Source organism: Zosterops lateralis (genome assembly GCF_965231275.1).
Source record: "Zosterops lateralis genome assembly, chromosome: 23".
Taxonomy (NCBI): domain Eukaryota; kingdom Metazoa; phylum Chordata; class Aves; order Passeriformes; family Zosteropidae; genus Zosterops; species Zosterops lateralis.
Window position 1 is genome coordinate 1,244,936 of NC_139783.1, and position 9,530 is coordinate 1,254,465.

The 9,530-nt window shown below is 51.4% G+C and overlaps 1 long non-coding RNA gene across 1 annotated transcript; it reads right to left on the bottom strand.

The window, feature by feature from the left end:
• Positions 1-2,150: 2,150 nt before the first annotated feature.
• On the bottom strand, positions 2,151-8,426 carry LOC310918400. Its single transcript, XR_014591659.1, has 4 exons — positions 8,174-8,426; positions 7,481-7,541; positions 4,854-4,931; positions 2,151-2,244 (listed from the first exon to the last, which is right to left on the bottom strand). It is a non-coding gene; the product is annotated as an uncharacterized lncRNA (long non-coding RNA).
• Positions 8,427-9,530: the final 1,104 nt, after the last annotated feature.

Sequence of the window (9,530 nt, forward strand, 5' to 3'; positions counted from 1 at the left end):
GGGCTATTTTTGGGCTATTTTTGGGGTGGATTTGGGATATTTTTTGAATATTTTTGGAATATTTTTGGGACATTTTTCGGGATATTTTTGGTATATTTTCGGCATATTTTGGGAATATTTTTGAGGTGATTTTGGTCAAATTTTGGGATATTTTTGGGCTATTTTTGGTCTAATTTTGGGATAATTTGGGGATATTTTTGAGATATTTTTGGGGTGGATTTGGGCCATTTTTTTTTTTTTATTTTAGAGATATTTTGGGGATATTTTTGGGATATTTTTGGGGTTTTTTGGGGATATTTTTTGGGATTTTTTTGGGATATTTTTGGGTGGCTTTGGGGTGTTTTTGGGGATATTTTTGGGATAATTTTGGGGTGATTTTGCGGTGGATTTTGGTCTATTTTTGGGGATATTTTTGGGGCATTTTTGGGATATTTTTGGTCTAATTTTGGGCTATTTTGGGGCTATTTTGGGGCTATTTTTGGGGATAATTTTGGGATATTTTTGGGATATTTGGGGTGATTTTTGGTCAAATTTTGGGGCTATTTTTGGCCTATTTTTGCAATATTTTTGGGGTGGATTTGGGGTATTTTTTGGGATATTTTAGGGATATTTTAGGGCTATTTTTGGGCTAATTTTGCGATATTTTTTGGGCCATTTTTTGGGCTATTTTTGGGCTAATTTTGTGATATTTCTTGGGCCATTTTTGGGCTATTTTTGGGATATTTTTGGGCTATTTTTGGGCTAATTTTGCGATATTTTTTGGGCTATTTTTGGGCTATTTTTGGGGTGGATTTGGGATATTTTTTGAATATTTTTGGAATATTTTTGGGACATTTTTCGGGATATTTTTGGTATATTTTCGGCATATTTTGGGAATATTTTTGGGCTATTTTTGGTCTAATTTTGGGATAATTTGGGGATATTTTTGGGGTGGATTTGGGCCATTTTTTTATATATTTTAGAGATATTTTGGGGATATTTTTGGGATATTTTTGGGGATATTTTTGGGGATATTTTTTGGGATATTTTTGGGATATTTTTGGGTGGCTTTGGGGTGTTTTTGGGGATATTTTTGGGATAAGTTTGGGGTGATTTTGGGGTGGATTTTGGTCTATTTTTGGGGATATTTTTGAGGCATTTTTGGGATATTTTTGGTCTAATTTTGGGCTATTTTGGGGCTATTTTTAGGGATAATTTTGGGATATTTTTGGGGTGATTTTTGGGTGGATTTTGGGATTTTTTGGGGATATTTTTGGGCTGATTTTGGGGTATTTTTGGGATATTTTTGGGGTGATTTTGGGGTGTTTTTTGGTCTATTTTTGGGGCTATTTTTGGGGCTATTTTTAGGATATTTTGGGGTTATTTTTAGGATATTTTTGGGCTGATTTTGGGCTATTTTTTGGGCTGATTTTGGGCTATTTTTGGGGATATTTTTGGCGTGATTTTTGAGTATATTTTTGGGCTATTTGTAGTATATTTTTGGGATATTTTTGTAGTGATTTGGGGATATCTTTGGGGTAATTTAGGGCTGATTTAGGGCTATTTTTGGGCTGATTTTGGGATATTTTGGGGCTATTTTTGTGGTGATTTAGGGGTGATTTTTGAGGATATTTTTGGGATATTTTTAGGATATTTTTGGGATATTTTTGGGATTTTTGGGGATTTTTTTGGGATATTTTTGGGATAATTTTGGGGTGATTTTGGGGTGGATTTTGGTCTATTTTTGGGGCTATTTTGGGGGATATTTTTGGTCTATTTTGGGGTTATTTTTAGGATATTTTTGGGCTGATTTTGGGCTATCTTTGGGGATATTTTTGGGGCTGATTTTTGAGTATATTTTTGGGCTATTTGTAGTATATTTTTGGGATATTTTTGGGGTAATTTAGGGCTGATTTTGGGCTATTTTTGGGCTGATTTTGGGGCAATTTTTGGGCTGATTTTGGGGCATTTTTGGGCTCATTTTGGGCTGATTTTGGGCTGATTTTGGGCTGATTTTTTGCTCATTTTGGGGCTGATTTTGGGGTAATTTTGGGCTGATTTTGGGCTGATTTTGGGGCTGATTTTGGGCTGATTTTTTGCTCATTTTGGGCATTTTTTCAGCAGATTTTTGGGCTGATTTTGGGCTGATTTTGGGCTGATTTAGGGCCCCACCTGCCATGCTGAGCAGCTGCCCCAGTTTGAGCGCCGCCCCCCGGGCCCGGCCCAGAACCGACACCAAACGTTCCGCCCCCGACTCCGACAGCCCTGGGGGGAAAAAACGGGGTCAGGGACACCAAATTCGGGCTTGGGGAGCCCAAAAATGGCTTTGGGGAGCCCAAAAATGGGATTGGGACCCTAAAAAATGGGATTGGGAGCCCAAAAATGGGATTGGGGGTCCCAAATTTGGGATTGGGGACCCCAAAAATGGGATTGGGACCCCAAAAATGGGATTGGGGACCCCAAAAATGGGGTCAGGGACACAAAATTCAGGGTTGGGACCCCCAAAAATGGAAATGGGAGTCCAAAAATGGGGTGAGACCCCCAAAAATTGGGGTCAGGGACACAAAATTTGGGGTTGGGACCCCCAAAAATGGGATTGAGGACCCTAAAATTTGGGGTTGGGACCCCCAGAATGGGATTGGGGACCCCAAAAATGGATTTGGGACCCCAAAAATGGGGTGAGACCCCAAAAATGGGATTTGGATCCTCAAAAATGGCATTGGGACCCCAAAAATGGGATTTGGGACCCCAAAAATGGGGTGAGACCCCCAAAAATTGGGGTCAGGGATACAAAATCCAGGGTTGGGACCCCCAAAAATGGGATTGGGAGCCCCAAAAATGGATTGGGGACCCTAAAAATGGGATTGGGGACCCTAAAAATGGGATTAGGGGTCCTAAAAATGGCTTTGGGGACCCCAAAAATGGGGTGAGACCCCTAAAAATGGGGTCAGGGACACAAAATTTGGGGTTGGGACCCCCAAAAATGGGATTGGGGACCCCAAAAATGGGGTGAGACCCCCAAATTTGGGGTCAGGGATACAAAATTCAGGGTTGGGACCCCCAAAAATGGGATTGGGAGTCCAAAAATGGGGTGAGACCCCCAAAAATTGGGGTCAGGGACACAAAATTTGGGGTTGGGGTCCCAAAAATGGGATTGGGAGCCCCAAAAATGGATTGGGGACCCTAAAAATGGGATTGGGGACCCTAAAAATGGGATTAGGGGTCCTAAAAATGGCTTTGGGGACCCCAAAAATGGGGTGAGACCCCTAAAAATGGGGTCAGGGACACAAAATTTGGGGTTGGGACCCCAAAAATGGGATTGGGGACCCCAAAAATGGGGTGAAACCCCCAAAAATTGGGGTCAGGGATACAAAATTCAGGGTTGGGACCCCCAAAAATGGGATTGGGACCCCAAAAATGGGGTCAGGGACACAAAATTTGGGGTTGGGGTCCAAAAATGGGATTGGGGACCCCAAAAATGGGATTGGGGACCCCAAAAATGGGGTGAGAACCCCAAAAATTGGGGTCAGGGATACAAAATTCAGGGTTGGGACCCCCAAAAATGGGATTGGGAGCCCCAAAAATGGGGTGAGACCCCTAAAAATGGGGTGAGACCCCTAAAAATGGGGGTCAGGGACACAAAATTTGGGGTTGGGACCCTCAAAAATGGGATGAGGACCCCCAAAAATGGGATGAGGACCCCAAAAATGGGATTGGGACCCCAAAAATGGGGTGGGGACCCCCAAAAATGGGGGTCAGAAACACAAAATTCAGGGTTGGGACCCCCAAAAATGGAAACGGGAGTCCAAAAATGGGGTGAGACCCCCAAAAATTGGGGTCAGGGACACAAAATTTGGGGTTGGGGTCCCAAAAATGGGATTGGGAGCCCCAAAAATGGATTGGGGACCCTAAAAATGGGGTGAGACCCCAAAAATGGGGTGGGGACCCCCAAAAATGGGGGTCAGAAACACAAAATTTGGAGTTGGGAACCCCAAAAATGGGGTTGGGACCCCAAAAATGGGATTGGGGACCCCAAAAATGGGGTGAGACCCCCAAAAATGGGACTGGGGACACCAAAAATGTGATGGGGACCCCCAAAAATGGGTCTGGGGGCTCTGGGGGGGGGTGAAAATGGGGCCAAGGGAGGAAATGAGACCCCAAAAATGGAGTTTGGGGACCCCCAAAATGGGGCTGGGGGATTTGGGGGGGGTCTCAATTGGGTCTGGGGGATTTTGGGGGGGATTTTGGGGAGATTTGGGGGGTCCCAAATGGGTCTGGGGGATTTTGGGGGGGATTTTGGGGGGATTTTGGGGGGATTTGGGGGGTCCCAAAATGGGTCTGGGGGATTTGGGGGGGATTTTGGGGGGTCCCAAATGGGTCTGGGGGTTTGAGGGGATTTGGGGGTCCCAATTGGGTCTGGGGGATTTGGGGGGATCAGCCCCAATTGGGTCTGGGGGATTTTGGGAGGATTTGGGGGTCCCAAATGGGTCTGGGGGATTTGGGGTGATCAACCCCAATTGGGTCTGGGGGATTTTGGGGGGGATTTGGGAGTCCCAAAATGGGTCTGGGGGATTTGGGGGAATTTGGGGGGATCAGACCCCAAAATGGGTCTGGGGGATTTTGGGGGGCTTTGGGGGGATTTGGGGGGTCTCAAATGGGTCTGGGGGATTTGGGAGGAATTTTGGGGGGATTTGGGGGGATTTGGGGGGTCCCAAAAGGGTCTGGGGGATTTGAGGTGATCAACCCCAATTGGGTCTGGGGGATTTGGGGGGATTTGGGGGGATTTGGGGGGATTTTGTGGGTCCCAAATGGGTCTGGGGGATTTGGGGGATATTTGGGGGGTCTCAGGGGGGTCTCAGGGGGGTCTCACTCACCCCGGGGCTGTTCCTGCCCCCTCAGTCGTGTCCGGGCGGCCTCGGCCAAAGCCCCCAGACCCAATTCCAGAGCCAGACCTGGGGAGACCCAAACTGAGACCCCCAGAGCCCCCAGACCCAATTCCAGAGCCCCCAGACCCAATTCCAGAGCCCCAGACCCAATTCCAGACCCCCAGAGCCCCCAGACCCAATTCCAGAGCCAGACCTGGGGGGACCCCAAACTGAGACCCCCAGAGCCCCCAGACCCAATTCCAGAGCCCCCAGACCCAATTCCAGAGCCCCAGACCCAATTCCAGACCCCCAGAGCCCCCAGACCCAATTCCAGAACCAGACCTGGGGGGACCCCAAACTGAGACCCCCGAAGCCCCCAGACCCAATTCCAGAGCCCCAGAGCCCCCAGACCCAATTCCAGAGCCCTCAGACCCAAAACTGAGACCCCCAGAGCCCCCAGACCCAATTCCAGAGCCAGACCTGGGGAGACCCCAAACTGAGACCCCCCAGAGCCCCCAGACCCAATTAGAGAGTCCCCAGAGCTCCCAGACCCAATTCCAGACCCCCAGAGCCCCCAGACCCAATTAGAGAGTCCCCAGAGCTCCCAGACCCAATTCCAGAGCCCCCAGACCCAATTCCAGAGCCCCAGACCCAATTCCAGACCCCCAGAGCCCCCAGACCCAATTCCAGAACCAGACCTGGGGGGACCCCAAACTGAGACCCCGGAGCCCCCAGACCCAATTCCAGAGCCCCAGAGCCCCCAGACCCAATTCCAGAGCCCTCAGACCCAAAACTGAGACCCCCAGAGCCCCCAGACCCAATTCCAGAGCCAGACCTGGGGAGACCCCAAACTGAGACCCCCCAGACCCAATTAGAGAGTCCCCAGAGCTCCCAGACCCAATTCCAGACCCCCAGAGCCCCCAGACCCAATTAGAGAGTCCCCAGAGCTCCCAGACCCAATTCCAGAGCCCCAGACCCCCCCAGAGCCCCCAGACCCAATTCCAGAGCCCTCAGAGCCCCCAGAGCCAATTCCAGAGCCCCCAGACCCAATTCCAGAGCCAGACCTGGGGGGGACCCAAAACTGAGACCCCCCAGAGCCCCCAGAGCCAATTCCAGAGCCCCCAGAGCCCCCAGACCCAATTCCAGAGCCAGACCTGGGGGGACCCCAAACTGAGACCCCCAGAGCCCCCAGACCCAATTCCAGAGCCCCCAGACCCAATTCCAGACCCAATTCCAGACCCCCCAGACCCAATTCCAGACCCCCAGAGCCCCCAGACCCAATTCCAGAGCCCCCAGAGCCCCCAGACCCAATTCCAGAGCCCCCAGACCCAATTCCAGACCACCCCCAGAGCCCCCAGACCCAATTCCAGGCCCCCCCCAGACTCAATTCCAGACCCCCAGACTCAATTCCAGAGCCCCCAGACCCAATTCCCAGTTCATCCCAGTTTATCCCAGTCCCTCCCAGTCCCCTCAATGAACTCCCAATGTATTTCTGGCTCCCCCTGGTGGCGCCTTTGGGAACTGCATCTCCTTCCCAGTAACTCCCAGTTTGGCCCAGTCCCTCCCAATCCCCTCCCAGTCCATCCCAGTTCCCTCCCAGTCCCCCCAGTTCATCCCAGTCCCTCCCAGTTCCCCTCAATGAACTCCCAATGCATTTCTGGCTCCCCCTGGTGGCGCCTTTGGGAATTGCAGTTCCATCCCAGTAACTCCCAGTTTGGCCCAGTTTATCCCAGTTTATCCCAGTCCCCCATTTCCCATTCCCAGTTAATCCCAGTCCATCCCAGTTAATCCCAGTTAATCCCAGTCTATCCCAGTTAATCCCAGTCTATCCCAGTTTATCCCATTTCCCATTCCCAGTCTATCCCAGTTTATCCCAGTCCCTCCCAGTCCCCCCCAGTCCCCCCCAGTCCATCCCAGTTGCTTCCAGTCTATCCCAGTCCCTCCCAGTCCCTCCCAGTTTATCCCAGTTTATCCCAGTCCCCTCCCAGTTCATCCCAGTCCCTCCCAGTCCCCCCATTTCCCATTCCCAGTTTATCCCAGTTTGGCCCAGTTAATCCCAGTCCCTCCCAGTTCCCCTCAATGAACTCCCAATGCATTTCTGGCTCCCCCTGGTGGCGCCTTTGGGAACTGCAGCTCCATCCCAGTAACTCCCAGTTTGGCCCAGTCTATCCCAGTTTATCCCAGTCCCCCATTTCCCATTCCCAGTTAATCCCAGTCCATCCCAGTTTATCCCAGTTAATCCCAGTCTATCCCAGTTAATCCCAGTCTATCCCAGTTTATCCCATTTCCCATTCCCAGTCTATCCCAGTTTATCCCAGTTTATCCCAGTCCCTCCCAGTCCCCCCCAGTTCATCCCAGTCCCTCCCAGTCCCCCCATTTCCCATTCCCAGTTTATCCCAGTTTGGCCCAGTTAATCCCAGTCCCTCCCAGTTCCCTTCAATGAACTCCCAATGCATTTCTAGCTCCCCCTGGTGGCGCCTTTGGGAACTGCAGCTCCTTCCCAGTTTATCCCAGTTTATCCCAGTTTATCCCGGTTTATCCCGGTTTATCCCAGTCCCCCATTTCCCATTCCCAGTTAATCCCGGTTTATCCCGGTTTATCCCGGTTTATCCCGGTTTATCCCAGCCCCCCGGTACCTCCCATGGCCGCGGCCCGTCTCAATCTGGTCACGGGAACGGGGCGGCCCCGCCCCCCGCCCTGGGGAGGGGGACACGCTCAGGACCCCCCCCCAAATTACCGGGACCCCTCCCCAAATTACCGGGACCCCTCCCCAAATTAATGGGACCCCCCTCCCAAATTACCGGGACCCCTCCCCAAAAATAATGGGACTCCTCCCCAAAATAATGGGAACCCCTCAAAATAACGAGACCCCTCCCCAAAAAACACTCGAGACCCCTCCCCAAAATAATGAACTCCCCCTAAATAGAGCCAGGACCCCCCAAAATAGAGTCAGGACCCCTCCCCAAAAAAGAGTCGAGACCCCTCCCCAAATACCAAGAGCCCTAGAAAAGGGTCAGGACCCCTCCCCAAAATAACGGGACCCTCAAAAATGGGCTCGGGACCCCTCCCCAAATAATGAGACCCCTCCCCAAAATAGTCGGGACCCCTCCCCAAATACCAGGACCTCTAGAAAAGGGTCAGGACCCCTCCCCAAAATAATGGGACTCTCCTAAACTGGGACCCCTCCCCAAAATCCCCGGGACCCCTCCCCAAAATAATGGGAACCCCTAAAACCGAGACCCCTCCCCAAAATCACCAGGACCCCTCCCCAAAATAATGGGGCGCCCCCTCCCAAAAAAGAGCCGAGACCCCTCCCCAAATTCACTGACCTGGTCCCTGGGGGGGTCCCGCTGATTTTTAGGGGGGTCTCGATTAATTTTTGGGGGGTCCCGGTGGTTTTTTTGGGGGTCTCGGGGTTTTCTTTGGGGGTCTCGGGGGTTTTTTTGGGGGTCCCGATTTTGGGGGGGGTCAGAGCTGAGACCCCTCAGGCCCAGGGACCCCCCAGAGATCCGGGACAGGAACCACATCCCAATTTGGGGGGATTTTTGGGGGGATTTTGGGGAATTTGGGAGGATTTTGGGGGGATTTTAAGGGAATTTCGAGGAATTTTGGGGGATTTTAGGGGGATTTAAGGAGGATTTGGGGGGGATTTGGGAGGTTTAGGCGGATTTTGGGGGGATTTTGGGGAGAATTGGGGCGATTTGGAGGATTTTAGGAGAATTTGGGGGGATTTTAGGAGGATTTGGGGAAATTTGGGGGTTTTAGGGAGATTTTGGGGGGTTTAAGAGGAATTTGGGGGGATTTTGGGGGAATTTGGGGGATTTTAGGGGGATTTAGGGGAATTTTAGGGAATTTGGGAGGATTTTGGGGGGATTTTAGGGGAATTTGGGGGATTTTAGGGGGGTTTTAGGGGGAATTTTAGGGATATTTTAGGAGGATTTGGGGGGATTTGGGGGGTTTGGGGAATTTTAGGGGGATTTGGGGAGCATTTTGGGGGGTTTTAAGGAATTTTGGGGGGTTTTGGGGGGATTTTAAGGGAATTTGGGGGAAATTTCGGGGGATTTTAGGGGAATTATGGGGAGGGGTCTCGGGGGGGTTTTAGGGGCATTTTGGGGGGATTTTGGGAGGGTTCAGGGCAGGATTTTGGGGGGATTTTGGGGAGGGGTTTCAGGGAGGTCCCGGGGGGTCTCTGGAGGGATTTTTGAGGGGATTTGAGGGATTTTTGGGGGGATTTTGGGGGTCCCGGGGTCCCTTCCCGCGCTCCCCGCGTGTCCTTGCGCCGCTTCCGGGTTTGAAGGGCGCGCCCCAGGCCCCGCCCACCCGCCGGTCTCAGCCAATCAGAAGCCGCGCTGCTCGCACAGGCCACGCCCACCCCCGGAGGGAGAGACAGCGCCCCCTGGCGGATCCTGGGGACCCTCCCCCCCAAAAAATCCCCAAAAATCCCAAATCGCCCCAAAACTTTGGGGGTTTTTATGGGGTGGGGTCTGCAGGGGGTGAAGGAGCCCCAAAGTCCCCCAAGACCCCCCAAAACCCCCCAAATCCTCCCCAAAATCGCCCCAAATTCACAGAAAAAGCACCAAAAAAACCCCCCAAAAAATCCCAAAAAATCCCAAAAAATCCCAAATCGCCCCAAAATTTTGGGCTTTTTATGGGGTGGGGTCTGCAGGGGGTGAAGGAGCCTCAAAG